General features: G+C 45.6%; 1 pseudogene; it reads right to left on the bottom strand.

Annotated features, from left to right (window-relative positions):
• Nucleotides 1-1,424: 1,424 nt before the first annotated feature.
• Nucleotides 1,425-26,747, bottom strand: LOC136142011 (tubulin epsilon and delta complex protein 2-like; annotated as a pseudogene).
• Nucleotides 26,748-26,989: the final 242 nt, after the last annotated feature.

Genomic DNA, 26,989 nt, shown 5'->3' on the forward strand with positions numbered 1-26,989 from the left:
CTTTGAAAAAAATATTCTGAGACATTGATTCTGAACATTTTGGGACTTGTGGCAACATTATTGGGTTAATTTTAAACGTATCCTATTCTGAATCCATCAGAGTTCTTAGTTGCCAACATCAGAATCTACTCTAGTTAGTTTAAGGAGTTTATTCAAAATTTTAAATAGCTTTTGGAGTCTTGGAGAGGGCCAGAGAGCCAGGCTTGGAGGCTACACAGCTGGAGAAGCAGGCAGAGCGCTCAAATGTCCCATAGGACTGTTCCAGAGAAAGCTCCCTGCCTTGGTACTTATGATCCTGGAGGCACCATTCAGCTCTGAGTCCGTGCAACCAGCTCACTTTATCATTATTTTTAAAAGTCAACACATTTGGATTTGAACAACTTATAACAGTCTTTAATATGTAATGGACGATGATATTCACTTACTGATTGAGTCAGTTTGAGTCAGGCCAACCCCTCATTTTCAAAAGGAGGAATGGAGGCCTAACAAGATGATATGACTTGTGCGAGGTCTTCTGAGTCTCAGGCCATTATAGAGGGTGAGGAGGGGGAGGGGATGGGTCTGCTCCAGTCTGTCAAGAGTGTTGAATTAAAAAGATATTGTTGGGCTTCCCTGGTGGCACGAGGGTTAAGAATCCGCCTGCCAGGGCAGGGCACACAGGTTCGAGCCCTGGTCCGGGAAGATCCCACATGCCACGGAGCAACTAAGCCCGTGCACCACAACTACTGAGCCCACACGCTACAGTTACTGAAGCCCGCGTGCCTAGAGCCCGTGCTCCACAAGAGAAGCCACCGCGATGAGAAGCCTGTGCACTGCAACGTAGAGTAGCCCCCGCACGCCGCAACTAGAGAAAGCCTGCACGCAGCAACAAAGACCCAATGCAGCCAAAAATAAATAAATAAGTATTTAAAAAAATTTTTTAAAAAGAAATGGTAAAATTTATTTTAAAAAAGACATTGTTAAAAAATTAAAAAAAAAATTTTTGGACTCCCCTGGTGGTCCAATGGTTTTTTAAAAAATGATTTAAATATATATACTTTCTAAAGTAGTTTTAATGTCACAGAAGTGGCTTTTCAGTGTGCAGCAAGAGAAATCAGAGGTAGCTAAGAAAAGGCCGCACCAGCCTCAGGTCTCCTGAGCCTGTGGAAGGCCAAGGCAAGCTGAGCCCTGAGCAGCCGGTTTAGCAGCCATGAGAAAGGCCCTGAGTTCCTCAGGAAGAGCCAGGAGGCAGTCCCCGCCCCTTGGAAACCCGGTTTCCTACGGGGGTACAGGCATCTCTGAGTGAAAATCCCCTCAATGCCCCTTCATTTAATGCCTCCTAGGGAAGCGCGGCTCTCCCTAACAGTCAGGCTAGGGGGCTGAGGCAGCCTGCCTTTGCTGCATGGTCCTGGGGGACTGGGGGTGGGCCTGGCCACGGGAAGGGCTCAGTCAGCAGGCTTATCTTCTCGTAGGAGGGTGAGGAAGTGCTGGCCTCCCTCACAGAGCAGGCTGTGTTCAGCCCGGCACAGCACGAGCCAGGGTGGCCCCAGCGGCTCCTGCTTGCTCACCAGTGGGGAGGAGTTCGGCCATCAGGACCTTTTCCAGGTGGATCTGCTGGTGCAGCATGGCCTCCCCGCAGCCCGAGGGCCGCCGGGGTCTGCAGCTCCTGGGTACTGTGCACCGCTCCCTCAGCCTGCGGAGACGCTGCCCCGCGATGGCCCGCAGCCCCTCCGGGGTGAGCAGGCAGCGCTACTCCTGTATCCAGTCCTTGGGCTCTGCCGTGAGCTCTTCCCCACTCGAAGTCTTAGCAGCAAGCAGGCCTCCTGCAGGTGCCGCAACTCTGCCTCCACCTCCGCGGCGCTGAGCCTAGAGCCGGGCCAACTTGAAGTTGTCTGCATTTTCTGCAGGAACTGGGTTTTGGCGGTGGTAGCAGCATCCACAGAATCACTGGTCTGTGCAGAGCTGAGCTGGGCCCACAGGCTGGGATGCACACGTGCGCAGCCCGCAAACCAGAGAGCAACGTGGTGACTCCAGCCAGCTGGGCTGGGCCACGAGAAGTAGGCAAAGGCTAGGGTAGCGGCCCCAGCCTGCGCTGTCCGGCTCTGCTGAATGTCAGGAGGGGCCTTTGGGGGTCCTGGGGAACTGAGGGGACACTGTCCGTGAAAAGGGTGACAGAGCTGACCCACTCTGGGAAATGCTAGGAGAGAATTCAAGGAAAAAAGGGGAGAGGAGCCAGCAGTGACTGGTAGCCAAGATGTCTGGTGAGAGCTCTGGGTGCTGGCTCTGTACCAGGCACAGCACAAGCACCCGAAAGGCACCACCTCGTGTAACCCCTACAGCACCTCTAGAAGCGGCTACTATTATTGTCATCTCCACAAGGAAGACAGATGGGGACTTGGAGACACCGAGTGCCCTGATCAAGGTCTCACAGCTTGAGAGAGGCTGAGCTGGGGGCCTCCGAGGCCGCTGGCTGAGTCTAAGGTGACCACAGCCGTCCTAGGGAGGCTGACTCTCCTAACGCGTAGAGTGTCGCCACCGGGCAGAGAAAGCCGAGGGGCCCGTGGGAGAAGTCTTGCCAGCGGGAAGCCTCGGCCTCCCCGCTCTGCACACTCCCCTGGTCTCACCTCCCCCTCCTCTTCCCCCTCCCCCAGCCTCGAGGCTCAGCCTCACCAGGAATTCTGGGAAGCCGCTTTCCTGAAGGCCTCGGGCAGCTGCATCCTGTCGGAGAAGCCGGTGCCCAGGACAGCTCTGTGTCACTCTGGGGGCTCCAGGCCCCACTCCCTACTCAGAGCCCAGTGAGGGATGAGGCTCACCCACCCCTCAGGCAGGGCTTCCAGGGTGACCCCAGGAGCCAGCCCAGTTCAGGTCCTACCTGGCAGGGAGGAGGGAAAGCAGAGCCCAGGCCTTCGAGAGGTCATGTGGAGCCCTGGGGCTGGGTGGATAAGTGGATAGGGCACAGGACAGGCCCCAGTGCATCAAACGTGGCACCTTCACAGCCAGCTGTACCACTCTGCCAGCTTCCGGGCTTGGGCCTCATGGGGTGGCATCCTGGGGCTGCCCTGGCCCACATCCAGCTCAGTGCCCTGCCCTCCCTGTCACGCCAAACCCAGACTCCTGCTGCTGCCGGGATCTGATCAGGTAGAGACAGTAGTTCCTCCAGTGAGGGTCTGGGAAACGCACCCCATATCCTTGAGTGTAAAAGCTTCTGGGGCCTGAGGCACAGCCAACGGGGCTATTTGTTGGTCCCTGCGGCCTGGTTCAGGTTTGGTGGCCCCGGCCCCTTCCCCATACAGGCCTGATCCCCCACTGACAGAAGCCTGCGCTCAGGGAGGTCCTTGGCAGGCACCCTGGTTTGGTGGATGCCCCTGGGGGCTTTTGTCTCTGGTGCACGGCTGTCAGCCCTGCCTGAGGCGCTGAGGGGGCAGAGGCTCTGGTGGCAGGGGAAGCGGCCATGGACGCAGACTTCAGGCTGGGGGCCTTGCCCTTGTCGCCTTCTCCAGCCTTTGAGATGCCTTTTCGCACCCGTACAGCCTTCTCCAGTGCCTGGGTCAGAAGCTCTGGCTCCTTGAGGTCCTGCGGGCTGGGTGTGCATGCTGCGGGTGGGGCCTCTTCGTTAGTTTCTGGCCCTGGGCTGGGCTCCGGAGCCGGGGTCTCGGCTGGTTCCCAGGCACTCAGCAGCCGCCGGGAGCCTCCCAGGCTCCGCTCCAGCTGCCGCTGTCACTCGGTGCAGGAGTCCAGGGCGTCATGCAGCTTGGCCACCAGCCTGGAAGGGACGCACCCGAGGCTCAGCAGCCTCGGGCTGCGCCGCCTCCCGCCCCCTCCAGGGCACGGAATCCACCGGTGCGAGCAGCCGGCAGGGTCCGGTGGTTAAGACTCTGAGCTTCCACTGCAGGGGACACGGGTTCGATCCCTGGTCGGGGAACTAAGATCCCACATGCTGCACAGTGTGGCCAAAAATTAAAAAAAAAAAAAAAAAAAGACATTTTTGGACGTCATGGATATCATCGCTAAGCTCCTTTCACTAATTTGTCACGAAGACAATAAGGTTTCGATCTCTCTCCTACTTCTACTTGACTCTGGCACCTTGGGCCACCCCCCTGCCTTCAGTGTCATCTCTAAAATCCCTGGAGAATTGATCTTGAGCCTAATAACAAGCCCCCATTTATTGAGCGCTGTGCTGAGTGCTGCGTGTGCGCCGTCTCATTTAGTCCTTACATCCACACAAGGAAGCAGATACTTTCATTAGTTTCATTTTATGGATGGGGACACCGGGCCTAAAGGGGTTCAGAGCCTTGCCCAAGGGAGTGAAAAATTTGAGCTGCCATTCAAGTAGAGCACTGGCTAACACCAGAGCACTGGCCCTTAAACTCTGCCTCTCCATCTTTATGGGAAATTCTAGCTTTCATACTCTACTGTCCTCTGATTCAACCTTGATACCTCAGTGGGAAACGAGTGCCCTGTTGGCTCCTGTAAGCCCTATAATCGCCCACTGAACCACACTCTTTCTGGTTTTGGCCTAGCGTGATGTAATGACACTTGCCTCTTTAATAGGGAAGAGGTGAGGATGAACGAGGTGATGATTGGTAAGTGTTTTGAGCCTGTTGAAGAAAAGCTTGGTGTCGTAGGCTTCCACATGGGAAAAGAATTATTTTTAATAGGAGTGAGAAACTGATGAGAATTCAGCAGCGAGAGCCATGTTGCTTTTAGGTGATGGTCTCCTAAACCAAGAGCTGTCATTTTGCTTAATGATTTCCAACCTGAATAAGCAGTATAACAAGTGAGCCTCAAACTCAGTCATTCACCCAAAAGGCAAACATGTTTGTAACCAGGAGATAGAGGAGCTTTACAGCCTTTAGACAATATAATCTTGAGAGCACCCCCGCCATCTTACCAACTGGCAGCACAAAATACGTGGGTTTTAATCATTACACTGTGATAGCTGAACAGCCAGCTGGTAGGAAGCTTAACTCTGCTTTATTCCCATGGGAAAAAATAAGTTTAGAATCATGTGGTGTGTTTATTTTATTTATGTTTTCAAATCGACTGCAAAGTATTTTTCAAATGCTATAAGCATAGCCGTCAATTAACACCCTCGTTTTAAAATTTTTATTTTATGTTTTTGAATTTTATTTTATTTGTATACAGCAGGTTCTTATTAGTTATCTATTTTATACAATTAGTGTATACATGTCAATCCCAATCTCCCAATTCATCCCCCACCCCCACCCCCACCCCCGCCCCCGCCACTTTCCCCCGTTGGAGGCCATACGTTTGTTCTCTCCATCTGTGTCTCTATTTCTGCCCTGCAAACCGGTTCATCTGTACCATTTTTCTAGGTTCCACATAGAACCTAGCTATTCCTGGCTATTGTAAATAGTGCTGCAATGAACATTGGGATGCTTGTGTCTTTTTGAATTATGGTTTTCTCTGGGTATATGCCCAGTAGTGGGATTGCTGGGTCATACGGTAATTCTATTTTCAGTTTTTTAAGGAACGTCCATACTGTTCTCCATAGTGGCTGTATCAATTTACATTCCCACCAACAGTGCAAGAGGGTTCCCTGTTCTCCACACCCTCTCCAGCATTTGTTGTTTGTAGATTTTCTGATGATGCCCGTTCTAACTGGTGTGAGGTGATACCTCATTATAGTTTTGATTTGCATTTCTCTAATAATTAGTGATGTTGAGCATCTTTTCATGTGTTTGTTGGCAATCTGTATATCTTCTTTGGAGAAATGTCGGTTTAGGTCTTCTGCCCATTTTTGGATTGGGTTGTTTGTTTTTTTTGATATTGAGCTGCATGAGCTGTTTATATATTTTGGAGATTAATCCTTGTCCGTTGGTTCATTTGCGAATACTTTCTCCCATTCTGAGGGTTGTCTTTTTGTCTTGTTTGTAGTTTCCTTTCCTTTGCAAAAGCTTTTAAGTTTCATTAGGTCCCATTTGTTTATTTTTGTTTTTTGGGATTTTTTACATCTTTGTTGGAGTATAATTGCTTTACAGTGGTGTGTTCGTTTCTGCTTTATAACAAAGTGAATCAGTTATACATATACATATGCTCCCATATCCCTTCCCTCTTGCGTCTCCCTCCCTCCCACCCTCCCTATCCCACCCCTCCAGGTGGTCACAAAGCACCGAGCTGATCTCCCTGTGCTATGCGGCTGCTTCCCACTAGCTATCTGTTTTATGTTTGGTAGTGTATACATGTCCATACCACTCTCTCACTTCCTCCCAGCTTACCCTTCCCCCTCCCCATTTCCTCAAGTCCATTCTCTAGTAGGTCTGTGTCTTTATTCCTGTCTTACCCCTAGGTTCTTCATGACATTTTTTTCCCTTAAATTCCATATATATGTGTTAGCATACGGTATTTGTCTTTTTCTTTCTGACTTACTTCACTCTGTATGACAGGCTCTAGGTCCATCCACCTCATTACAAATAGCTCAATTTCGTTTCTTTTTATGGCTGAGTAATATTCCATTGTATATATGTGCCACATCTTCTTTATCCATTCGTCTGTCGATGGGCATTTAGGTTGCTTCTATGTCCTGGCTATTGTAAATAGAGCTGCAGTGAACATTGTGGTACATGACTCTTTTTGAATTATGGTTTTCTCAGGGTATATGCCCAGTAGTGGGATTGCTGGGTCATATGGTACTTCTATTTGTAGTTTTTTAAGGAACCTCCATACTGTTCTCCATAGTGGTGTATCAATTTACATTCCCACCAGCAGTGCAAGAGTGTTCCCTTTTCTCCACACTCTCTCCAGCATTTATTGTTTCTAGATGTTTTGATGATGGCCACTCTGACCGGTGTGAGATGATACCTCGTTGTAGTTTTGATTTGCGTTTCTCTAATGATTAATGATGTTGAGCATTCTTTCATGTGTTTCTTGGCCGTCTGTATATCTTCTTTGGAGAAATGTCTACTTAGGTCTTCTGCCCATTTTTGGATTGGGTGTTTGTTTTTTTGTTATTGAGCTGCATGAGCTGCTTGTAAATTTTGGAGATTAATCCTTTGTCAGTTGCTTCATTTGCAAATATTTTCTCCCATTCTGAGGGTTGTCTTTTGGTCTTGTTTATGGTTTCCTTTGCTGTGCAAAAGCTCTTAAGTTTCATTAGGTCCCATTTGTTTGGTTTTGCTTTTATTTCCATCTCTCTAGGAAGTGGGTCAAAAAGGATCTTGCTGTGATTTATGTCATAGAGTGTCCTGCCTATGTTTTCCTCTAAGAGTTTGATAGTTTCTGGCCTTACATTTAGGTCTTTAATCCATTTTTAGCTTATTTTTGTGTATGGTGTTAGGGAGTGTTCTAATCTCATACTTTTACATGTACCTGTCCAGTTTTCCCAGCACCACTTTTTGAAGAGGCTGCCTTTTCTCCATTGTATACTCTTGTCTCCTTTATCAAAGATAAGGTGACCATATGTGCGTGGGTTTATCCCTGGGCTTTCTATCCTGTTCCATTGACCTATATTTCTGTTTTTGTGCCAGTACCATATTGTCTTGATTACTGTAGCTTTGTATTATAGTCTGAAGTCAGGGAGTCTGATTCCTCCAGCTCCGTTTTTTTTCCCTGAAGACTGCTCTGGCTATTCGGGGTCTTTTGTGTCTCCATGCAAATTTTAAGATTTTTTGTTCTAGTTCTGTAAAAAATGCCACTGGTAATTTGTTAGGGATTGCCTTGAATCTGTGGATTGATTTGGGTAGTATAGTCATTTTCACAAGATTGATTCTTCCAATCCAAGAACATGGTATATCTCTCCATCTGTGTCATTTTTGATTTCTTTCATCAGTGTCTTATACTTTCTGCTTACAGGTCTTTTGTCCCCCTAGGTAGGTTTATTCCTAGGTATTTTATTCTTTTTGTTGCAATGGTGAATGGGAGTGTTTCCTTAATTGCTCTTTCTGATCTTTCGTCGTTAGTGTATAGGAATGCAAGGGATTTCTGTGCATTAATTTTGTATCCTGCTACTTTACCAGATTCATTGATTAGCTCTAGTAGTTTTCTGGTAGCATCTTTAGGATTCTCTATGTATAGTATCATGTCATCTGCAAACAGTGACAGTTTCACTTTTTCTTTTCCAATTTGTCTTCCTTTTATTTCTTTTTCTTCTCTGATTGTTGTGGGTAGGACTACCAAAACTATGTTGAATAATAGTGGCGAGAGTGGACATCCTTGTCTAGTTCCTGATCTTAGAGGAAGTGCTCTCAGTTTTTCACCATTGAGAATGATGTTTGCTGTGGGTTTGTCGTATATGGCCTTTATTATGTTGAGGTAGTTTCCCTTATGCCCACTTTCTGGAGAGTTTTTTTATCACAAATGGGTGCTGAATTTTGTCAAAAGCTTTTTCTGCATCTATTGACATGATCATATGGTTTTTATCTTTCAGTTTGTTAATATGGTGTATCACATTGATTGATTTGCGTATATTGAAGAATCCTTGAATCCCTGGGATAACTCCCACTTGATCATGGTGTATGATCCTTTTAATGTGTTGTTGGATTCTGTTTGCTAGTATTTCGTTGAGGATTTTTGCGTCTATATTCATGAGTGATACTGGTCTGTAATTTTCTTTTTTGTGTGGTATCTTTGTTAGGTTTTGGTATCAGGCTGATGGTGGCCTCATAGAATGAGTTTGGCAGTGTTCCTTCCTCTGCAGTTTTTTGGAAGAGTTTGAGAAGGATGGGTGTTAGCACTTCTCTAAATGTTTGATAGAATTCACCTGTGAGGCCATCTGGTCCTGGACTTTTTGTTTGTTGGCAGATTTTTAATCACAGTTTCAATTTCATTACTTGTGATTGGTCTGTTCGTATTTTCTATTTCTTCCTGGTTCAGTCTTAGAAGGTTATACCTTTCTAAGAATTTGTCCATTTCCTCCAGGTTGTCCATTTTATTGGCATAGAGTTGCTTGTAGTAGTCTCTTAGGATGCTTTGTATTTCTGCCGTGTCTGTGGTAACTTCTCCTTTTTCATTTCTAATTTTATTGATTTGAGTCCTCTCCCTCTTTTTCTTGATGAGTCTGGCTAAAGGTTTATCAATGTTGTTCATCTTCTCAAAGAACCAGCTTTTAGTTTTATTGTTCTTTGCTATTGTTTTCTTTGTTTCTGTTGCATTTACTTCTGTGATCTTTATGATTTCTTTCCTTCTGCTAACTTTGGGTTTTGTTTGTTCTTCTTTCTCTAGTTCCTTTAGGTGTAAGGTTAGATTGTTTATTTGAGATTTTTCTTGTTTCTTGAGGTAGGCTTGTATAGCTATAAACTTCCCTCTTAGAACTGCTTTTGCTGCATCTGATAGGTTTTGGATTATCGTGTTTTCGTTGTCATTTGTCTCTAGGTATTTTTTGATTTCCTCTTTGATTTCTTCAGTGATCTCTTGGTTCTTTAGTAACGTATTGTTTAGCCTCCATGTGTTCGTGTTTTTTATATTATTTTCCCTATAATTGATTTCCAATCTCATAGCGTTGTGGTCGGAAGAGATGCTTGACATAATTTCAATTTTCTTAAATTTACCGAGACTTGATTTGTGACCCAAAATGTGATCTATCCTGGGGAATGTTCTGTGTGCACTTGAGAAGAAAGTGTAATCTTCTGTTTTTGGATGGAATAGCCTATAAATATCAATTAAATCTATCTGGTCTGTTGTGTCATTTAAAGCTTCTGTTTCCTTATTTATTTTCATTTTGGATGATCTGTCCATTGGTGTAAGTGAGGTGTTAAAGTCCCCCACTATTATTGTGTTACTGTCGATTTCCTCTTTTATAGCTGTTAGCAGTTGCCTTATGTATTGAGGTCCTCCTATGTTGGGTGTATATATAATTGTTATATCTTCTTGGATTGATCCCTCGATCATTATGTAGTGTCCTTTATTGTCTCTTGTAACATTCTTTATTTTAAAGTTTATTTTATCTGATATGAGTATTGCTACTCCAGCTTTCCTTTGATTTCCATTTGCATGGAATATCTTTTTCCATCCTCTCACTTTCAGTCTGTATGTGTCCCTAGGTCTGAAGTGGATCTCTTGTAGACAGCATATGTACGGGTCTTGTTTTTGTATCCATTCAGCGAGGCTGTGTCTTTTTGTTGGAGCATTTAATCCATTCGTGTTTAAGGTAATTATCAATATGTATGTTCCTATTAACATTTTCTTAATTGTTATGGGTTTGTTTTTGTAGGTCCTTTCCTTCTCTTGTGTTTCTCATTTAGAGAAGTTCCTTTAGCATTTGTTGTAGAGCTGGTTTCGTGGTGCTGAATTTTCTTAGCTTTTGCTTGTCTGTAAAGCTTTTGATTTCTCGGTTGAATCTGAATGAGATCCTTGCTGGGTAGAGTGGTCTTGCTTGTAGGTTCTTCCCTTTCATCACTTTATTTTATTTATTTACTTACCAAAAGATTAACCATGTTTGATTTTTTTTTTTTTGGTCTGAAAAGTAACTGCTTTATTTTTTTTAACATCTTTATTGGGGTATAATTGCTTTACAATGGTGTGTTCGTTTCTGCTTTATAACAAAGTGAATCAGTTATACATATACATATGTTCCCATATCTCTTCCCTCTTGCATCTCCCTCCCTCCCACCCTCCCTATCCCACCCCTCTAGGTGGTCACAAAGCACCGAGCTGATCTCCCTGTGCTATGCGGCTGCTTCTCACTAGCTGTCTGTTTTACGTTTGGTAGTGTATATATGTCCATGCCACTCTCTCACTTTGTCACATGGTGCCACTCCCTTCTGGCTTGTAGAGTTTCTCCTGAGAAATCAGCTGTTTACCTTATCGGAGTTCCCTTTTATGTTATTTGCCTTCTTTCCCTTGTTGCTTTCAGTAATTTTTCTTTGCCTTTAATATTTGTCACTTTGATTACCATGTGTCTCGGTGTGTTTCTCCTTGGGTTATCCTGCCTGGGACTGACTCTCTGTGCTTCCTGGACTTGGGTGGTTATTTCCTTTCCCATGTTAGGGAAGTTTTCGACTATAATCTCTTCAAATATTGTCTCAGGTCCTTTCTCTCTCTCTTCTCCTTCTGGGACCCCTATAATGCAAATATTGTTGAATTTAGTGTTGTCCCAGAGGTCTCTTAGGCGGTCTTCATTTCTTTTCATTCTTCTTTCTTTATTCTGTTCTGTGGCAGTGAATTCCACCATTCTGTCTTCCAGGTCATTTATCTGTTCTTCTGCCTCAGTTATTCTGCTGTTGATTCCTTCTTGTGTATTTTTCATTTCAGTTATTGTATTGTCCATCTGTTTGTTTGTTCTTTAATTCTTCCAGGTGTTTGTTCTTTCATTCTTCCAGGTCTTTGTTAAACAGTTCTTGCATCTTCTTGATCTTTGCCTCCATTGTTTTTCTGAGGTCCTGGATCATCTTTACTATCATTATTCTGAACTCTTTTTCTGGAAGGTTGCCTATCTCCACTTCATTTAGTTGTTTTTCTGGGGTTTTATCTTGTTCCTTCATCTGGTACAAAGTCCTCTGCCTTTTCATTTTGTCTGTCTTTCTGTGAATGTGGTTTTCCTTCCACAGGCTGCAGGATTGTAGTTCTTCTTGCTTCTGCTGTCTGCCCTCTGGTGGATGAGGCTGTCTAAGAGGCTTGTGCCAGCTTCCTGATGGGAGGGACTGGTGGTGGGCAGAGCTGGGTGTTGCTCTGGTGGGTAGAGCTCAGTAAAACTTTAATCCTCTTGTCTGCTGATGGGTGGGGCTGGGTTCCCTCCCTGTTGGTTGTTTGGCCGGAGGCGACCCAGCACTGGAGCCTGCCTGGCTCTTTGGTGGGGCTAATGGCAGCCTCTCGGAGAGCTCTCGCCAAGAAGTACTTCCCAGAACTTCTGCTGCCAGTGTCCTTGTCCCCACGGTGAGCCACAGCCACCCCCTGCCTCTGCAGGAGACCCTCCAACACTAGCAGGTAGGTCTGGTTCAGTCTCCTACGGGGTCACTGCTCCTTCCCCTGGGTCCCAGTGTGCACACTACTTTGTGTGTGCCCTCCAAGAGTGGAGTCTCTGTTTCCCCCAGTCCTGTCGAAGTCCTGCAATCAAATCCCACTAGCCTTCAAAGTCTGATTCTCTAGGAATTCCTCCCCCCGTTGCCGGACCCCCAGGTTGGGAAGCCTGATGTGGGGCTCAGAACCTTCACTCCAGTGGGTGGACTTCTGTGGTATAAGTGTTCACCAGTCTGTGAGTCTCCCACCCACCAGTTATGGGATTTGATTTTACTGTAATTGCGCCCCTCCTACCATCTCTTTGTGGCTTCTCCTTTGTCTTTGGATGTGGGGTATCTTTTTTGGTGAGTTCCAGTGTCTTCCTCTGGATGATTGTTCAGCAGTTAGTTGTTGTTCTAGTGCTCTCGCAAAAGGGAGTGAGCACACGTCCTTCTACTCTGCCATCTTGAGCCAATCCTAAATAACACCCTCTCTTAAAAACGATATGTAAGCTCCTTGGAAGATACAAACAGGGCTTATTGAAGGGAATTTAAGTATGGGGACCTGGCTTTCAGCTCTTCTCATGCTCAGAGGAGCCAACAACGCATGCTTTGGGCTAGACCCTACGTCTACTAACACCAATGCCATTCCTCCCTGGGGCATTCATTGCTTCAGACATTTTGTCCACCCCTCAGGCCCCAATTTCCATTAGATCTCCCCTGCTTTTTCTCTCAAGGCACCTTGAACTTCCCCTTATAAACTTATCCATAATTTTTCTTCATTACTTGTTAATGCGTGCCTCTCCCAGCATACCAGAAATTCCATGTATGTGTACCCAGTACCAAATGCAGACTCTGATACTTGGTGAGTGCTTAATAAATATTTGTGGATCTGTGTGTTCCTGTGGAGAATGGGGGGGAATGGGTGAGAATCTAAAAAGCAATTTTAATAGGATTGAAAATCTTTCATCTTTCTGATCTCTTCATAAAAACGTATGTTGCCCAGCTAGATTGTGATTTTAGAAATTTGTGCTGCAGGAGTCGGTGAGGGATGTCTCAAGTTTGTCTTCCTGTGACTGAACCAGAGTGGGTCCACTTGCCCATGCGCAGTAAAGCCGATCTACTGATACTGGGTCGTGGTGAATACAGTGCGGTGTTTATTGCAGGGTGCCAAACAAGGAGTCCAGGTAGCAAGTGCTTAAAAGACCCAAACTCCCTGAAGGCTTTCAGGGAAATGTTTATAAAGGCAGGGTGAGGGAGGGGGGTTGTCAGGTATGTGATCAGCTTGTGGACACTCCTCTGATTGGTTGGTGGTGAGGTAATCGGGAGTCAACATCATCAACCTTCTGGTTCCAACCGGTCTGTGCTTGTGGGCAGCAGACAGTTAACTTCTTCCACCCGGTGTGAGTTTCAGTATCTGCAAAACAGCTCAAAGGACGTGACTCAGAATATTATCTATAGCCCTTGAGGAGGAATTAAAGGTCCTTGACTCTTTTTAATGGCTAAACTGTTATTATTTTGTCTTGCTTGTCTTTTTTCCTTTCTTTCTGCATTTTCTCACTTCTCTGATTAAATTTATACTTTGACAAAAGTTTTTCTACAGGCAAAAGGTAGGAGGAGAACGTGGGGGGAGTTCTGTTCTGGGAAGGCCCCATAGGATCCTGTTTGGTTACATTCAGTCCTCTGATGCCATTTAGTTCATGCCCAAGATATATGCATATGTATGCAATGCAGTGACCAAGAAAGGGGGATTTACAGTCAGAAAGATCTCAGCTCAAATCCTCCCACTATTTGCTGGTCGTGTGATTTTAGCTTCAGGAGCATAACTGAGGGCCCAGCTCCTGCCCCTCTGGATTCACTGCTGCATTTGCACCTAGGCTGTGTTTCCCATGGGCTGCTCCCAGCCAGTGAGTAAGCACAGTCAGAGTACTAGTGCAGGCCATCCCAGGGACATGTGGGACTCCTCCAACGGGCCACCTTGGCTGCAGGACTCCTCGTTGGCCTGACTGAGACTTTCCTAGAGGTCCTTATATGTCTCCTCCACAGGGTCCAGACTGGCATCGCCACCTGAAGGCACGCTCTGCCTTCTCCTGCCCCCTCCTCTGAGCCTTTCCCTGGCACTTCCCCCCATACGGTTCTTGCACTTTTATTTTTAACATCTTTATTGGAGTATAATTGCTCTACAATTGTGTGTTAGTTTCTGCTTTATAACAAAGTGAATCAGCTATACATAATACATATAGCCCCATATGGTTCTTGCACTTCTAATCCCATCTTGGCGTCTGCTTCTTGGAGGACCCAGTGAATTAACACAGCTAGTCACCTAACCTCTCTCTGGCTCCGTTTCCTCATCCGTTAATTCCCTTTAGGGTTGCAGTGAGGATCAATGTGAATAACCTCGGAAACGTGGCTGGCATCCTGCACACAAGAGCTATCATGCATTCCCAGCTTTTCGCCTTCATGTTGCCCACTCCTGCTCCTTCCCATTGACTGTCTCTATTGCGGTATCTTGTAGCTCTTCCCTTCGGTTCCCAAGGTATCAACGAGCTCGATGCACCCCTCCCGCCCCCCACAATTCCCCTGTGTTAATATACTAACAATAGCAGTGTTTTAACGTGAGTTCTCTGTGGCATAACCTGTAGTCATTGTAATGATAGAACAGCTTAAACAAATCATGAAATGACGATGTATCTTTGGCTCCCTCCTAAGTCCCCTTTCTGCCTCTCTTTCTGTTCTGACTCCTTCAGTGCTGGGAGGAATAGACTTTAGCTGTCTCTTCTCTGCTCCCAGTAAAACCTGTTGTCCTGGAGGACGAACCAGTGAGGGTGCCTCGTGTCTCTTCTGTATTTAGCTGCCTATTCCTCCTGCCCATAGGATGGGCCCCCCTGGGCAGCTGAGGGTAGGAGCGATGGCTCTGGCTGCCTCTCCACACTGCTCTGGATCTTCCTTTAAGCACTTCATTCCCAAATGGCAGCCCCTCCTTTCTAGATGGGGCCTGAAGTTCTACTTGCACCAAAGTGGTGGCCAAATAGAGTCGATCTTGCTTATCTCTGCTTCAGGCACAGCATGTAGAAGGCTCTGCTTGGTAGACAGGATGGCCTTAGTGTAGGCAGCTGATGGGCAAAGTCCACCCTCTCCTCTGCTGCTGGAGCCCCTCAGAATGTCTCCTTTGCCATCTAGACCTCTCTGGGCTGGCCCATGGCAACTCATAAATGGCCTGATCCTCTAGGGCAGACCTGCATTCATTCAGCTGGACTTCTGAACTAGGGCTACACTGAGTGTCTTCGCTTAGTTCTTAGCTGAATTGAACTTTCTGAACCTTCTGGAATCTCCCCGAAAACACCCAGCCTTAACCCTTCCTTTCAGTATTTTCTGTTGCAGCGGTACATATTAGAGTTCTCGGCAATGTTTTACCAAAAACCGCCTTCCTCTGTAGAATCCAACAGCCCAGGAGCTCCTTTAAAATGGGCTGGGCGGACCGTGAGCTGCCTCTTGGCCTTTGGTAAGCTGCTATTTCCAAGACCTTCAGGACTCCCACGCCTGGGCTCGTTGCCCCACCCAGAGTTCCGACAAGTGAAAAGTTGAAAAACAAAGAATGATGAGACAGAGAGAGTAAACGCTGCTTATTGTAAAAAGTCAAACCGTAAACAAGCCTAGGGAGCAGACACTGTGGGTGTTCCGCCCGCCCGTATCTCTTGGCCTTCACCATTCCCATGCATGCTTGTGGCTTCCTCCTCCAAGCCCCCGTGACTGTCATTCTGAGGGCTTCCTTGGGCTTGCCCAAGCACAGGCAGAATGGGGAGTAAATGCCCCACGAGCGGCTCTCAACCATTGATGGCAGAAGCTGGTATATAACTACTCCGTCTTCCTTCCCCCTAGGGTGGGACGCGTCTAACGCAGGTTCTACACCAATTTCCAGTTGCCTTAGTTGCCCACAGTGATGACATGCTTGCTAACACACCCCCATTTCCCTCCTAGTGTTTCTTGAGTCTCTCTCTCATTCCAACTACTCACATCAAATCCTCATCTCCAGGTCTGCTTCTAGAGGAACCCAACCTAGAACAGCCCATATACTCTACAATATTGTCTGAAAATAGCCCTTCACATTGCTTGCAGCAATGAACTCCCTTTTTTTTGGCCCGTATACCTTCCTTAGTATGCACCCCCATTATATTCATACTTGTTTATTTATAAATGATATCCTTTCATTAACCAGTATATTAAGTCATGGGCTGTACCTTGGGCCAGCTTTATATCCATATTTTTAATAGGTACCTGGATAATTTTGAGTTCTCTGAACAACCTCTTTTCAGCTCTGACTAGATGGTCATTGTTTTGACTTCAACCGTGGTGGACAAAGAAGGTTCTAGAAAGTGGAGAAACGCATCATTTGTTGCATTGTGAGAAGGAGAACTCATTTTCAGGTTGTTTGATTCTTCTTGCCTTATTAATATTACTTCCAAGCAGGGTTTCCTTTGTGGGATTCTTCAAAGTCACCTGTTTATTTTATGAGGGCTGGTTTCATTATAACTGGAGGCTAGAATCTGTAAACACACTTTACCTTATAAATGTTGCAAAATGCTGAAAGTAAATGACGAGGCTTATCATCCCTTCAATTCAGGAATTCCCACTGTCTTCAAAATCATTTGAGAATTCTTGTCTTGTGACTGTCTGACTTCCAGACAGGGGGAGGGTGGTGGCATGAATCCATATATTACCTACTAGTTGAGTTTATTTTCTTATTCTTTGGATCAAAAATCAATCTAGTCGAAGTTAGCGTCTTTCCCTCCCCTGCTGCAGTGGATCATCTTGACCACCCCTTGAGATGTGCACCCCTACTTTGGGCGCCACTGGTTTGCTTGCATCTGTTCCGCATTCCTCCGCCTGTTCTTCAAGAGCCTCCCTGCCCTGCATCCACCTCTCCAGGACACCCTGTTCCAGTCAGTCCAGCCTCTTCCCTCCTCTAGCCCTTTGTTTGTTCCCAGTTGTGACGTGGGCCCTCCCTCCCGCCCCAGTTCCATCCATGGTGTTTTCATCTTTCCTTTCCCACGGGCTTCCTTCCTCACTCTGCTCCAGACCCCTGGAACATGTCTAGCCCTCACCACACTTTTTTTTTTTTAATGCACCACCTCCTTATTTGTCTGTAGCTGGGCTCTAACAGCTGCCCACAGGCTAGAGCCACCTGAGTGCAGAGAGGACAGAGAGCTAATTGGAGGTGACGCTTAATCTTATTAAGTGGCGCCGGGATCCTACATCCCGTAACCAGCCCAGGGGCCCGAGGATCCTCTGGGCTCTGCTCTTCCGGCTCTCCCAGCGTCTGTCTCCTCTGGTAACTGACTGGGGAGTGTAAATATTAATTGGTCTATGGCACGCAGGTAGTAAGGAAGCCATAGAGAAATTACTCCAACTCCTAGCTGAGAGGATAGAACAGTGCCGGCTCAGGGTGAATTAGGCTACATTCTTCGTGGATTACAGCTTCTGTTCTGCCTTCCAGACTGAGTCAAACACATTCATTATAAGACTTTTTGTTTTAAGCCCACATTTATTTTTTGAAACTAGATCTCCCAAAGCATAGAACTAACCTACTTATTTTTTTTACAGCTTTATTAAGATATATTTCACACACTATATAATTCACCCACTTAACGTGTACAGTGGGCTTTAGTTAATTGACAGAATTGTGCGGTCAGTTCATGGGATGTTCAGTTTTACGTGTCAGCTGGGCTAGGCTACAGTCTCCAGTTATTCAATTAAACGCTAATCTAGGTGCTGTGTGAAGGTGTTTTGTAGATGTGATTAAAGTCCACAATCAGTGAACTTTAAGTAAGGGAGATTATTTTAGATAGTCTGGGTAACCCTGATTCAGTCAGGTGAAAGGCCGTAAGAGCAGACCTGGGGTTTCCCAGGAGAAGAAGGAATCCTGCCTACAGACTGCAGCTGTAGCTCGTGCCTGGGAATTCCAGCCTGCTCCTCCTGGTGGCAGGCCCTATGGATTTCAGACTTGCCTAGCCAGCCCCACAATCGCATAAAGTAACTCTCCATGCAATTAGAGTCCTAAACACTGGACTGCTAGGGAATTCCCTAAATCTCTTAATATATGTCTCCTATCATTTATATGTTTCTGGTTGAACCCTGATTGATACAAACTCACTTTGAAAATACAAGAACAAATTTCCATTTTCCGTAGGAGCCTGCTTTTCTCTGGGATCTCTTGCAATCTTCTACCCTTTTGCTCTGTGTTCTTAAGGGTGTTTCTATCTTCCCTCCTGCCTGCAGGGGCTAAGTTCTGGATTTAATTTTCATTGTATATAGGTACGGTCAAAGAAATTTTCACCACCACAACAGTTCGTTTGGACTCTATTTGAAATCTTTCCTGTTGCGATTTCCACTAGAAGGTAAATTTCATGGGGAAGGGGGAAGGATCTTAGTCTGCTCTGCTTATTAAGATACCTCAAGAGCCCAGAACTGTGCCTGACACATAGTAGATGCTCAGTAAACATTTGTTGAATGAATGAATGCCCACAATGGCGTGTAAGCGTGAAAGAAGGAGAGGGTTTTCTTTTACATCCTCCATAAAAGCCTAACAGTGTAGAAGCATCGAGGTACTTGTGGTAAATTACAAAAATGGCCACAAATCCTTCCCTTCTCCTAAAAGCTGGAGTCTATTTCTCCATCTCTCAAATCTAGGCTTGGCTATGTGAATTGCTTTGGTCAATAGGACATGAACAAATGTGATATAAGCAGAGACTTGAAAAGCGCCTAGGTATTAGGGCTTGGAATTGGAACTCTAACACGACCATGAGCTAGCCTGCTAGTGGGTGACAGGCTACAAAGAGAACCAAGGCATCGCATCTGACAGTGTACCAACCACCAGACACGAGAGTGAGGCCATTCTAGATCATTCAACCAGCTGCCAAACTATAAGCTGAACACAGACACGTGAGCCAGTCCAGATCAGAAGGACTGCCCAACTGACCCATTGGCTAGTGAGCCAAATAAAATGTTTGTGATTTTAAACTGCTAAATTCAGGTCATTTTTTACACAGTAATAGATAAACGAGTTCGCAAATATTGTGTGCCTGCTGTATGCCAGGCTCTGTGCTTGGCACCAAGAATAAGAAGATTAAAAGATGTGGATCCTGAAAGCCTCCTTAAACATGACACCAAAAGACAAGTGACTAAAGAAAAAAATTGATAAATTGGATTTCATAAAAATTTAAAACTTTGGGGCTTTAAAGGGCACCATCAAGAAAGTGAAAAGACAACCCACAGAATGGGTGAAAATATTTACAAATTATGTGTCTGTTAAGGGACTTGATTCCAGAATATATAAAAAACTACCATTCAATAATAAAAAGTTAACCCAATTTCAAAACGGGCAAGGGATCTGATTAGACATTTCTCCATAGAATATATACAAATGGTAATAAGCATATGAAAAGATGCTCAACATCATTAGTTATTAGAGAAAAGCAAATCAAAACCACAATGAGATATCACCTTACATCTGCTAGGATGGCTATAGTAAAAAAGACACACAATAGCAAGTGTTGGTGAGGATATGGAGAAATTGCTGGAGGAAATGTAAATGTTAAACACAGAGTTACCATATGACCTAGTCTGGATCGTACTCTGACACCAGTCAACCAATTCTCCAATTCTCCGGACACCAATTGGTTGTCCAACGGTTCAATTTAATTCTGACACTAACTACCTGGAGTTAGTGACAGATTCCACAGATTTAAGGGTTCAGTCCCACCAGACTGCCCCTGATGCCAGTGTAATGTCCTGGGCCACCCGTACTTCTGGCTATAAATTGTAGGTTCCCACGACCCCCTCCTTAAGTTCAATAGTTTGCTAGAATGGCTCACAGACCTCAGGGAAATACTTTACTTACATTTATGGTTTTATTATAAAGGATGCAACTCAGGAATAGCCAGATGGAAGAGATACACAAGGCAAGGTATGGAGAAGGGAGGGAGCATAGAGCTTCTATGCCTTCTCCAGGCACACCACCGTCCCAGCAAGTCCATGTGTTCACCAGCCTGGGAACTCTCCGAATCTCCGAATCTTGTTCAAGAGTTTTTTATAGAGTTCCATGTCCAGCACCACCTCCCTTTCCCAGAGGGGTTGGTGGGTGGGGCTGAGAGTTCTAACCCTCTGATCACTTGGTCTTTCTGGTGATTGGCCGTATCCTATAGCTATGGGGGGGGGGGGGCGGGGGCGGGGGGCGGGGGGCGGGTCCCACCCTAAGTCACCTCATTAGCATACACTCAGGTGTGATTGAAAGGGGCTGGTTGTGTATAGCAAAAACTCCCACAAATCCTATCACTCAGGAAATTGCAAGGGTTTTAGGAGCTCTGCCAGGAGCTGTGGGCAAAGACTAAATATATTTTTGTATTATATCACACCCAGAAATTCCACTCCTAGATATATACCCAAGAGAAACTAAAACATGCATCCACACATAAACTTCTATGGGAATGTTTACAGCAGCGTTATTCATAATAGCCCCAAAGTAGAAACAACCCAAATGTCCACCATTTGAAGAATGGATAAGCAAAATATGATATATTCATAAAGGGGGATATTATTTAGCAGTAAAAGGAATGAAGTTCCTTCCATGCAAAAACATGGATGACCCTTGAAAACACTATGCTAATGGAAAGACGCCAGACGCACGGAAAACATACATCGTATGATTGTATTTCGATGAAATGTCCAGAATAGGCAACTGTATGGAGACAGAAGGTAGATGACTGGTTGCCAAGGGCTGCGGGGGTTGGCAGGAGTGGAGACTGACTGCAAATGGCTACAGGGCGATAAAAATGTTCTAAAATCAGTTTGTGGTAGTAGTTGTACAACTCTTTGAATATACTAAAAGACATTAACTTGTACACTTTAGATGGGTGAACTGTATGGTGTGTGAATTATATCTCAATAAAGCTCTTTTCACAAAGTTGAGCAAGTTGGCCAAAGGTGAACAATTATTAGTAGATAAGCTAGGTTGGGACTTGAGTCCAGGTCCTGTCTGCACACTGTCTTTCTTTCTGTTTGTATCTCAGTAATGCCTAACATATTTATTTATCTCAAGACCAGTGTGCAAAGAAAAATGCATAATCATATCTAACACATGTATAACAATGTTTTATAATCCATCTTCTTTTTTTAACTTTAAAATAGACTGCGAGCACTTTTCCATGTCATGACGTAGTCTTCTACCACATAAAATTTAATAGCTACGTAGTATCCCGTTGTATGGCTGAACCTTAACTTGTCCAACCAGGTCCCTATGATTTGAATGGTTTCTAATATGGGGCTATTATCAAACTCAGTGCTATAAACAGGCTGGTGGGCTTTCTATTTTTGATAGCGTCTATGACCTTTTTTCACTGACCAGTGTAATGTTTCTCTCCTTACAAAACTTTTTACTAAAGCATGATGTACATATATAAGTGTCCATATCGTAAGTGTAGAAGTGGCCATGTTTCAGAAACAGCAGCCCTGTGTAACCAGCATCCAGTTGAAGAAACAGAACATGACCAGCACTCCAGAAGCCCCCTCCTACCCTCCATATCTTTTTTCCTTCTTCAGTTGACTATCAGGTGGCAGTACCTCAAATTGGCAAATCCAACGCCCCCCCTTGGAGCACTTGTGTCTCTCTATTCTGTTTGTGCCTTGGCTGTCCCGCTTTCAATGCTCTGATGTCTGGTAACCTTAATCGTCACCTGAGCATCACCTCGACCTTGAGTTTCCACGTTTTGGGTAGCTTTAGGAGCTGAGTGGGCAGCTGGCGAGTTAAGCTGGCATGGGTGAGTGGCATGACCAGGCATGTGGTGTCATCTTCCCCGCCCTACACGCCTGACAGTGTGTATAAAGAGGACCTAAGCCCTGGTTGTGAGCGAGGGCCAGACGTTCTATACTAGTGGATCTCGACCTTGGCTGCGTATTGGAATCCCTGGAGGGCTTTAAAATATAATGATGCCTGGGACCCACCCCCAGAGATTCTGATTTAATTGGCTTGGAGTATGGCCTGGACATGGAGATTTTTTTTTAATACCCAGATGATTCCAAAACGCAGCCAAGGCTGGGAACCCATGCTCTCCACTCGGATTCTCTTTGGCTTTTGTGGGTGTACTGCTTGGTGTCAACATTAGCTGAAGGTTAAATGCTAGATCTCATTGACTCCATAATATGTTTGTAATTCACTGCAACTGTTTTTGGCTTTCTTCAGAGGGTTTGTGCAATGCTATTTTGACAAACATCGCACTCTCTTAGATTGAACTGACATTCTCTGAGATGGCTGTGGGTGTACCAGGTCATTTAGCCTGAATGGGAATTAAGATGTCTTAAAACAATAATGAGTTACCAGATGTGTAAATTACACAAGGGAGATTTGCAAAGCCATCATGCCTGATCCGTCTAAATTGTTCCCTGTTTCCTGCAGAGGATAGGAGCCTTTAGAAGGGCACTCTGCAGGCAGGGGGGACTTTCCCAAACAGAGGCCCAGAGAGCATACCTGAAAGATGATTAAAGAAAGTTACTTTTATAAGTTACCTTCAAGAGGGAAAAGGAAATACCTGGTTTATGAGCCAAAACCAATGGGCTGAGCAAATATCGGACAAAGGGAAGAGAAAGGAGTTTGAGCAAAGCGAGAAGGGAGATGAGTCTGGAGGAAGTTGATGCTTCCAGGGTGTCCCCAGTAGAGGGAACAATCAGCTAGCTTACCTGGTGGGGTTGTTGGCAGATGTAAGCAGAGCTACCCAGGTACTGAGGCACAGGGAATCCGAGCAAGTGTCATCCGTGTTAGACAGAAAGGGTAATAAACAGTGAAGGCAAGAGTGCAGATATGGAAACGCCTCCTGATTCCCAGGGAAATGTCACGCTCTCCTCAATTTCACCCTCCTAAATGTTTGCACGAGAATGCTGATGCATGGGCTGGAGCGCCTAGGAGCCCCATCCTTTCTCAAGGAGTGCCTGGTGGACCCTGGCCAGAAGGTCAGCTCCAGCAGAGCTCAGAGTTGATGATACACTTTCCCGCATGATTTCGAAGCAGTGGTGGGTTCTGTCTTGTATTTATACAACCAACGGAAAGAATCTATTTTGGAGAAAACAGGCAAAGGGGGGAGCTGAGGATAGTAATTTTGTATCCTGCTCTGTAATTTAGTCTGGTATTCTCTGCTGAAGGAGAAAATAGTCCCTGTGTTAACAGACAGCAGAGGATGAGGGAAAGATGGATCAAGGAATTTGGACCCTGGTCGTGGAATTTTCAATGTGTTAGGAAGAGAGGAAATACTTTTAACTTTTTTTTCCCATTTTAAACATCATAGAAAGACATTGCTTATTTGTGGAGGAGATAGATGTACAGATTCAGCTATAGATGGATGGATAGATAGATAAATATAGCAGGGTGGGCAGTGTAACAACCGATAGATGAGAGGAAGTGAGGGCATTGGCCAAGAGCATAGATTCTGAAGACAGACTGCTGCCTGTGACAGTCACAGCTGTCACTAATAAGTGACCTTGGGCAGGTTATACAACCTCTCTGTGCCCCAGCGTCCTCATCTGTAAAATGAGATAGTAAGAGTACATACCTCATGGAGCCTGGCACAAAGTAAGCCAATCAAATTTCACTTTAATTTTATTATTATCAGGATATTACGAGAGAACTGATGAGGACTATCTACCCCAGCCTGAGGAAGTCAGAGAGAATCACCTCCCCGATTAGGGGAGGTGGTAGCCTGGGCTGAGTCTCAGATGGTGAATATGAATTGGCAAGACAGGACGGAGACAGAATTCTCATTCTAGGCAGAGGAGTGGGGTCTGCGGGTGAGAAACATGTTTGTAAGGAAGGTTGTTAAGTGATTTGTATTTTTTGAATCATAATTCCCTCCATGTTTGAAAAATAGGTGAACACATATGTGGAAGTCACAATGTGGTTTTTGGGTTTTTTTTTTTCTTTCCCTTCCCGTCCACAGGATCACTGCAGCGTAAGGAGGTTCAGAAACATCTTGTAATGTCTCCTAGTCTCCTCCCCAGGGTCTGTAGTCTACAGTTTGGAAATCATTGCTGGAGTCTGCTGTATCCTGGACTCAGGTCCTGCTTTCCTTCGACAGTGCTATCCACATGGAGAGCCACTGAAGGTTTTCAAATGGAGGAACCGTGGGGAAAATGATTACTCATCATCCATTTCAACGTCCTTTCAATGTGCCTTTACATGTAGCAGAGTCTACAAATCTAAAACTACATTTCCCAGACTCCCTGGCAGCTGAGTAATTTCAGTTCCACCAGCCAGATGCGGTCACATGAGACAAATTCAGACCTCTTCCAAGTGGGGAAAGACGCATGGTGGGAAGCTTATGTTTTGCGGGCGCATCTTCCAACAGGTCTGGTGTGCCTCTGAAGCCAGGGGTTCCAGCAGTGGCTTCCTGAATCCCCACATCACATCTGAGGTCGGGACCCTGGGGCCAGCTGCTGCGAGGGCAGCTTGCCAGTTTGCTTACACAACACTTTCCTGAAGGTGGTGGTTTGCTGTCAGGAGAACCAAGTTAGCACACGTCTGGGTTCTGCTGTATCCTGGACCCAGGCCATGCTTGCTTTCCACCTCTCTCCCGTGCAGGGTCGACCCCACTTCCCCTGTCTCCTTTCCCCTGCCCATGGCCCTTCCTTAGAGTCCCCTGGTCTCTACCACAGCTTTGGGAAGGGAATCTGCACTGGCATCTCGGTTACTTTCCTCCCAGGAGGCACCTGGGCTTCTTATGCAAATTTATCTCCTCCCACTTATGCAGATTTGACCATTCCCCTGCCTTTAAGCTAGTTGTTTGTTTAACCTTAAAAAGAAAATAAAAAAGGACAATTGCCTCCCCAAATACCTTGCCACAAAGTGATGCCACTTGGGGCGGAAAGAGTGATATAGTCTTGTGGGGAGATGCTGATACAGCAGGCCAAATGATCAGGTAAATAAACTGACTGAAATGGACAGGCAGGAACTTCCAGGTAATTTATAAAGAAAGCAAGTTGTGGCCAGAGTAAGGAGCTGTCCTCTGAAGCAGAAGGAATAATCTTTCAGGATCTGGAACTTAAAGAGAAGTGAGATAGAGTAAACGATAGCTCTGACCTGGGGTGGGGTGGGAGAGTTTCCAGTCTCCACAGTGTCCCCAAGTGAACTGTAGGGGTCTGCTCTGCCCTCAGAGGCCTGGCCGAGGGCCCCAAGAGGGGGCTGAAATCCAGGCCAAGCCCCCCTCGCCAAACTGCGGTCCCCAGCATGGGGCTGTGTGCTCCCAGAGGAAGGAATGGGCCCCTTTTAAAATCCACGTTATGGTAGTTCTATTTGTAGTTTTTTAAGGAACCTCCATACTGTTCTCCATAGTGGCTGTATCAATTTACATTCCCACCAACAGTGCAAGAGTGTTCCCTTTTCTCCACACCCTCTCCAGCATTTATTGTTTCTAGATTTTTTGATGATGGCCATTCTGACCGGTGTCAGATGATACCTGGTTTTAGTTTTGATTTGCATTTCTCTAATGATTAATGATGTTGAGCATCCTTTCATGTGTTTGTTGGCAATCTGTATATCTTCTTTGGAGAAATGTCTATTTAGGTCTTCTGCCCATTTTTGGATTGGGTTGTTTGTTTTTTTGTTAATGAGCTGCCTGAGCTGCTTGTAAATTTTGGAGATTAATCCTTTGTCAGTTGCTTAAAAAACTACAAGTAGAACTACCGTACAACCCAGCAATCCCACTACTGGGCATATACCCTGAGAAAACCATAATTCAAAAAGAGTCATGTACCAAAATGTTCATTGCAGCTCTGTTTACAATAGCCAGGACATGGAAGCAGCCTAAGTGTCCATCAACAGATGAATGGATAAATAAGATGTGGCGCATATATACAATGGAATATTACTCAGTCATAGAAGGAAATGAAACTGAGTTATTTGTAGTGAGGTGGATGGACCTAGAGTCTGTCATACATTGTGAAGTAAGTCAGAAAGAGAAAAACAAATACCGTATGCTAACACACTATATATGGAATCTAAGAAAAAATATGTCATGAAGAACCTAGGGGTAAGACGGGAATAAAGACACAGACCTACTAGAGAATGGACTTGAGGATGTGGGGAGGGGAGGGGTAAGCTGGGACGAAGTGAGAGAGTGGCATGGACATATATACACTACCAAACTAGATAGCTAGTGGGAAGCAGCTGCATAGCACAGGGAGATCAGCTTGGTACTTTGTGATCACCTAGAGGGGTGGGATAGGGAGGGTGGGAGGGAGGGAGATGCAAGAGGGAAGAGATATGGGAACATATGTATATGTATAACTGATTCACTTTGTTATAAAGCAGAAACGAACACACCATTGTAAAGCATTTATACTACAATAAAGATATTAAAAAAAAAAAAAGAAAATCCACATTAATGGGTCATAGGGGCCGTCCTAGTTCCCGGTGATGGGATAGAGAGAGAGGCCCAGACATGCCCGTGTCAAAGCCTCCTGACAGCTGGAAGGGTACTCCCTCCCCCAGCCTCCAAAGCATGGAGGGCGGCTGGATGTGCAGAGCTGTGTGCCCAGCCCTCTGCCAGCTCTGCCTGAGACAGCAGTTTGCCCTTTGATTACATAACCACACGGAAAGGGTGAGGTGGCATTGACTTTGTTATTGTTTCGTCTGCCAAGTGTTTTCAAGCCATAAACTGCGCGTTGGGAACTCTGCGATCTTTCTTGGGACTTGGAAAACTGCTTAGAGTGTTTCCTGTGGTGAGAGGGTGCAGAGGAGAAAAAGAGGAGGAGACGTAGTCCTCTTGGAACGCAAACTGCCACTGTCCTTTCTAGTGTGACTAACCGCGTTTGGCCTTTCCTTCCTCACCTGGGGAACATGTTCGACAAGTATAAAACTGGAGCAGGGTGTTTGCAGACATGCTTTGAAGGTGCCAGGCCTTCTGCTGTAATAGCACTGCAGACCGTGCTTTCTACTGCGCGGAGCCACGTCCACCCAAAAACAGACAACAGGTCTGACCAGAGTGAGCCGCTTGGGCACGGAGGCCCTCAGCCTGCTGTTAAGTGGGCGGCAGCTCCGGGAGGCAGCTCCGGGAGGGCGGCGGAGCAGGCAGAGCAGGACG

This window comes from Phocoena phocoena, chromosome X (genome assembly GCF_963924675.1).
Source record: "Phocoena phocoena chromosome X, mPhoPho1.1, whole genome shotgun sequence".
NCBI classification, from domain to species: domain Eukaryota; kingdom Metazoa; phylum Chordata; class Mammalia; order Artiodactyla; family Phocoenidae; genus Phocoena; species Phocoena phocoena.